Raw genomic sequence first — 7,420 nt, 5'->3', positions numbered from 1 at the left:
CGATGTTTTAATGATTATAATCCATTTAGTTTGAAGTATAAAGTTACAATTTCTTTTGATGATGAATTTTCTGTTTATTTCAACAAAAAAGTCGAGTTTTAATCTTTATTAATAAAGTTAAATTGATTTTAAATAAAGTCACTTTATGGATGCACTTTTCAAATGTATAAAATGTGAATAACTTTTTCACCTTTCAGAATAATTAGCTACTGATCAAGTCTTATGTGGTAAGTTATTTTGTCTAGATAGTATCATATTCCCTTAATAAAATAAGACAAATATACATTTGTATTCGAAAATGTTATTCCGAAAGTAAACATACATAAAGACTGAATATTTTAAAAGTGCTGTATATGAATTACTGTCATTAGTTGCAATATCTAATAAATAAATCATGCAAAACAGCAAGTTTAGTCCTATTGTTCCCAATCGCTCTAAACATGCTCGCCTTTTCAGCCGTGGTTGTGTTATAATGTTATGGTCAATCCTACTATTCGTTGGTAAAAGAATAGCCCAAGAGTTGGCGTTGGATGGTGATGACTAGTTGCCTTCCCTCTAATCTTACACTGCTAAATCAGAGACGACTAGCACAGATAATTCTCGTGTAGCTTTGCGCGAAATTCAAAACAACCCAAACCCATTGTTCATTGTAGGTTATAATTCAAGGTGTAACAAACATATTTTTTATTTAAAATCCTTAATAAATTAATGGGAAGGAATGTAAAAATAAGATATTTGCAGCTTAACGTGTTGGTTGTTTTTGCACATATTAAGCCTACTAGCTAAGTTACTTCACCAGCTTTTGACGTTTAACACCAAAGTTTAAAAGTACTGATATGATTGACAGATCTATTTCAGTCAAAATTAGATATGTAAATTAATAGTCTTTACCCAAGAATTGTCATGTCCGTGTAAATAAGGGTGGTATGTGAATCAACTCGTATCGTTTGTTTGTTTGTTTTGGATTTTGTGCAAAGCTATACGAGGGCTATCTACGCTAGCCGTCCTTAATTTTGAACAACAAGACTAGATGGAAGGCAGCTAATCATCACCACCCACTGACAACTCTTGGGTTACTATTTTACCAACGAATACTGGGATTGATCGTAACTTTACAACGCCCCCACGGCTGAAAGAGCGATCGTGTTTGGTGCGATGGGGATTCGTCGTATCGCACATTAATGATATACCTGTTGCAATATAAAGGGAGAAAACAAGCTTCTTCATATCAAATGATAAATGATCAGTTTTAAACAAGAAACTGCTTGTTTAAAACATCGAAAAGCTAAGGGAAACGAGTTTGATACGTTACAAGTCAACGGGTGGAACCAAAAATTATATTAATGTTTATAAGCATTGAATGCAATTTAAAACGTATATAGTTTTGGTAGCTTAAATATTCTTTAATAATTTAAAGTTTTTAAGTGTTTTCTTCAAAATTAAGCTTAATCTTCCCTTTGCGGAAACAGAATGAAAATGCGCAAGCATTATAGCATACTTCACACGCATATATAGCAAAATAATTAAATGAGAAATTTCAGAGATCGATTTTAACAAATGATGTTGTAACTAATAACAGATCTTTTCTGGAATTTTATTTCAGTTTTACCATTTTAATAGTTGTGTTGCAACAACGAAGACATAATTTTTCATTACTTATAAAGGTAAGAAAACTTTCTAAGAGACTGTTCAGAAATTACCTATGTGTTTCCATATTATAATATATAGGTTTGTCAGTCAAGATAACTATGAATGGGCCATTAACCTCACACATGTGTAGGTAATAGTGGAAGCAACATTTACATTTAAGAATCAAGAATCCTATGTAACTGATTTTGTGTAGGCTTATCATTTATAATTTCAAACCTGAAACGTATTTCGATAAAACGTTTTTTATTTAGTTTCATTAAATTATTAAGTTTTTCTTATTTCAAATTAATGATGAGTGACCAAAGCAAACGAAGATTCCCGCAATAAATCGTTTAAAATGAATAAAAATAAGATACGAGAAATAATATTGATACCTGAAGGCTTGGCTGAGTAATTTAAAATAGTTTGACCAAGTCTTGAATTGTTATGACTGCTCTAGATATTCGTGATATCACAGCATATCGGAGAAGGATGAATTTTCGAAACTATGGAATTAAAATATAACTTAGGACTCGTAATGTAGTTTTAAGTTAAAACAACAACAAAAACAAACTCATGGATTTATTAACATAAGTATTTTTTTTTGTTGGTGCAGATTATCAAATTTTTTTTTGTTTCGGGCTTCTTAAAAGCATGACAGTTATAATTGTTACACAGAATAAGTAGCAAGATGATGTGGTATATTTAGAAGAATATTGGAAAACTACGAGATGTGTTAAGAACATCTAACAGTTAAAGTAACTAGTTACCAGTTTAAAAGGTTAAGAAATAAAAGATGTTCTCTTTTCAAGTCTATTGATATCGATGAGTATTCCCTACGTTTGTTTGCTTGAAGCAGGTCTATAAAGACACTTGGGAAAATACATAAAGAGGTAAATATTTAGAGAGCAACAACAAACTTTTACTTTAATTAGAGAATTTTTTTCTTATTTTCTGATGTATATAAACACATTATAAAAGAGTAAACGGTTTGTTGTTCTGAACGTGTGGAAATAACAAGAAAATATTGATTGCTTTTTTTTTGCTTTTGAGTGATTTATAAACACTATTCCAACTAAAACGTTTTATGCTACTGATAACTATTTAAGGCTTAACACATATCAAATTAAAATGACATAATATTTAAGTATGAATTTTAGCCCATATATTAGCAAAACCTTTTGAGCTACGAAAGGGTTATAATTAATTTTCAAGGAAGGACACTATTTGCGACTAATAGCGTGAACTAATGAAAGAAAACAATTTAATTTTCATAGCTGGTGAGCTATCATTGATAAGCGGTTAGAATTTCTACTTGTTAATAATTTTTAAACATTAAATGGAATCAGTAGTACTAACTTCTAGAAAAAGACACTTCGGTGATACATATATATGTATATACATGTATATGTACTTGTGTGAAACCACTGCAAAGGTTTACTCGGTAGATTTTTTTCTTTATACATAACTTTATCAACCAGACGACTGGTATGGATATTAAAACTTTAATTAAAGTTTTCACATTTTTACTTCAAGTGGGTTTCTCGTCATCAAGCAATTTATAAACTATTAAATTTATAAAAAAAAACTTTAAAAAACTTTCAAACATTACAACCAAAATAGACGAAATATTTACATTATACACAGAAACACTCACATACACAATTGTTTTTTGTGCATATTTTCTGTTTTTAAGAATAGTATAGGATATATTGATTTTTTTGGTTCTACATCGTTTAAGATGCTTACTATAGGAAATTTATTTTCTATGTGGTGACATTTTACTCTCATCATTATCATCATATGTCTCTTGATTCCTTAAGGAACATCGGGCCGCAATCACTACGGTTTCTGTAACAAGCTGTTTTGTTTTTTTAAGTGAGTAGGTTGTTAGCCTACTGCACAACCCCCAACCTGGAGGACCTTTCCTCAGCTCACCGAGGAGAATCGAACCCATGATTTTAGCGGTGTAAATCCGGAGACATACTGCTGTACTAGCGGGGGGCATTTTACTCTCAATAAGTTATGAATTCACTGTGAAACAAATATATTAATTTTTAACTATGTTGTTTTTGGCACGATGTATCACAATTTCTCCTGAAGAATTAGCAATTTACTTCTTTTTAAGAAACTGCCTTCTAGTCAGGTTTTCTTATGCTTTGTAGTATCAAGTGTTAAGTCGACTGTCAGTTTTGACTAGATTGATATGGTAAGCTGATACTTTTAGCAGGTATGATGTGATTATGTAGTGGAAATTATTGTATTCCGGTTTATAGATTGAGGACAGACTTTACTGCAAATTCAGAATTGAGGTTTTTCTCAAACTGTTAAAACTTACTATTTGTAAGTTCTGTGGTTTAGCTGTGGTTCAGTTTTACTCGAGTACGAACTATAACTAGTTTAAACGGTCTTATTTTAGTAATGAATTCACATTAAAAATAAAAGTTTAGCTTAATTAGCAGCTCAGAACAGTAACCCATTAAGTACAGTAAATCCACTAGTTCTTCAGCACTAAGCTCTTTCAATTATTCTGCCATTTTATTTACGAGTTCATTTGCATAAGTTTAACAATTTCATTTTGCAGGTTACTGTAACTCACCCTTATAATCAGGTAATTTGCTACAAAAAAGTAAATCCTACATAATTGTTGGAAACACAATAGAAATGAATTCGATTGAACAGAATGGCTAAACTAATTAATTAACATAAAAGTGAAGTAGTAGTTGTTGTTTTGAATTAAGCACAAAGCTATGCAAAGGGCTCTCTGTGCTCTGCCCACCACGGGTATCGAAATCCGGTTTTTAGCGTTGTAAGTCCGTAGACATACCGCTGAGCCACTGGAGGGCAAGTGAAGTAGTAAACAGAAAAGTTACAAAGTTTTTGCGAGAAATAAAAAATATAAAATTAAAATATAACGCTTAAGAAAGCGCAGTGAAACTGAACTGAAACAATCAAATTGCGTTATTCTTTATTGTCCTAATTCTAGCAGGTGTGGCATGGCACGGTGGTTACAGCGCTCGACTCTCAATCTTCAGCTCGCAGGTTCGAGCTTTAGCATAAAAAAACTTCACAGTTTCAGCTGTGTGCGTATTTTATTATAACGATCAAACCTGTTATTTGATATAGTAACCTTTGAGTAAGTTTGTATGACATCTAACAAACAACCGTAATTCTGGATCTCAAAACTAAGAAAAGTGTATAGTATACTTTGTTTCTAGAAAGTGCCTTTACGTAACGTATATATAATAAATAAGTATTGGTACAGTATCATCTGCGTATTATTTAATATTGTAAAAAAGTAGATAAATGTCGTTAAGCAAAAAGCTACGTAATGAGTTACCCATGCTTCACCCGCTGCTAGTACCGAAATTCTATAAAACTTAATTATAACAGAACTAAAAATATTTATTTTATTTTTTTAACTTCTATAATCCTCAAACATTATTTACGTTATTTGTTTTTTCGTTTCTTAATATATATATGTACATATACATATACAGTCATGTGAGAAAGTTAGGACACCCTATGAAAGCCTGTGTATTTGTGTAACATTTTTGGATATATAGATATTTAATCTCAATTTCAACAATACTGAGAGATTATAGGAATATAACTAAACAATTAAAACTGAAGAAAAGTCATAATTATGATGAAGGAGAAGAAAAATTGAACGTTCTTTAGAATTTAAGTATAGTAAAAAGCCAAGTCATTGTTACCGTGATGTAAATGTCTTCTGTAAAGTATAATTATAATTAATTGTACTTGTCATAAGACGTTAGTATTAGATGTATTCTATTTTCAACAATAAATTCTTTATCTTATTTCTTAAAAATTTTCGATAATAATGGCGTTTCAACCACATTATGTTAGCCATATCTGACTGGCTTAGCTCAATTCAGTGCTCGACAGGTCGACCGGTACACAACAAAACAATAGTGGTCGGAATACTGCTTATATAAACCATTTGTTACAATAACAATTGTTATAGTATACAGTATTTTACTCACGTTATAATAGCTTTCTGCTTGAACGTTTTGTTTGAATTTAAACAGTAACTTCTTAATTAATATTACATTTACAGTAGAAGTAGAAACTGAATTCATGTTGCATTTTTGTGGGAGCATAGTTATTTATAATAATAACAGATTTCGGATTTTAACACAAGAATTTACATGATTATAAACAGAGCAGTTTTGTTTTAAGTTGTTCCACTTGAATTTATTTAATATTCTTTTTAATAGAAACCTACAAGGTTACCAGTAATTATTAAATATTTCACAAAGCGATAAGATATTGATATTTTTTCTTTTGCAAAATAAACGTTTTCTTATTTTACTGTTGATAAAATGAGTATACTCTCTAATTCCAGAAATTATTATTTCAAAATTATAATTATTAACATGTTTTTGCCAAATATAAAAATTAATTTGATGTATCTTCCATGAGTACGATTAAGTGTGAAGTATTAACTGTTTCTTTAAGTTCATGAGCACTGTGATGAGAAGTAATAATTCACTGGCTGTTTATTACCTTACATACTTGTGTTGTGAAATGGCAATACATATGATCTGTCTCTTCGCGTGGATAATATAACACTCACCATTATCAATGAGAAGGACTAGTAATTCAAATGTGATACTGCTGAGAACTGGTGTTTGCGAAAGATCAGGAACTAGTGTGCTTGTGGTAACATCTGTTTACCAAAAGGTCTTTTTGAGTGGGAGATGATCAAGAATCTAAGTACATTTATCACACAACATTTTACCTGAATTATATGATGCTTTACCTTTCATATGTATTAATAACTGATCGCTTGCATGATTAAATTATTGGTTTTAATTTCGTTTCATTGTTAATGAGTGCTCTTTAAATATGGTATTCTTTACCTTGCTCTGAGTAACTAGGGGATGTTATATTCTTTGTTATTATATAAACAATTTGCTTGCTCTTTACAAAATGAAGTTTTATCTAATTTACGTTCTCGAGCTGGCTTTTAAAAAAACTACGCCAGTTCTCTGAAATATCGAATACGTAAAACAATGAATTTCAGTGAGCCTAATAGTTCTCAAATCTATCTATTGGCTTGTTGCTTGGACTAAATGTGATCTAAATGGGAGGAGACATGCTGTAAAATCTTATTCAATCCTTGCTTCTCTCCATTTTTATAAGGTTACTGCTGTTTCAACTTCTCTATTTTATCTGTGCTTGTACATTCTGATGACTTGAGCTGTAATGGAGATCCATAAGTTAGCAAGTGAAAAACGTTCCTTACCATACTGTTCTTGACAGGGGAGTCAACTGTAAGTGCTTACTACCTTCAACTCTTTTATGGAAACTGAAGTGACATCAAGAATATCTTTCGATATAACTTTAATTGAACAATTTGAAAAATAGCTAACCAATCCGGACGAAATCCCTAACTGCTAGATACCTAAACTAAGCGTGTAGATACTCAGAGCATGTATATAATATTCGAAGGAACAACGTTCTCTTATACTTGTTGTGACTGTATTTTAAAAAATATCTATAACAGCTAATCCTACTCAATCTTGCTACTGAACACAACCCTGCATTCTAAATATACCTGATCTTATTGTGAGTAGAATATAAAATGAAAAGTTATAAAAGGTAATAGAAACTGACCTTACGTAAAGGAATAAGTTCGAATGTTCAATTTACATTATCAAAAGTAGTGCCTAATTTTCTAAAATATAGTTATGTAAACACTATAGATACCGTTGAATAAAACAGATCAAACTATTTATGTAGGTATAAAGAACTACTTTAATTG

The sequence above is a fragment of the Tachypleus tridentatus genome, chromosome 11 (assembly GCF_004210375.1).
Source record: "Tachypleus tridentatus isolate NWPU-2018 chromosome 11, ASM421037v1, whole genome shotgun sequence".
NCBI classification, from domain to species: Eukaryota; Metazoa; Arthropoda; class Merostomata; order Xiphosura; family Limulidae; genus Tachypleus; species Tachypleus tridentatus.
This window is presented reverse-complemented; position numbering follows the sequence as displayed.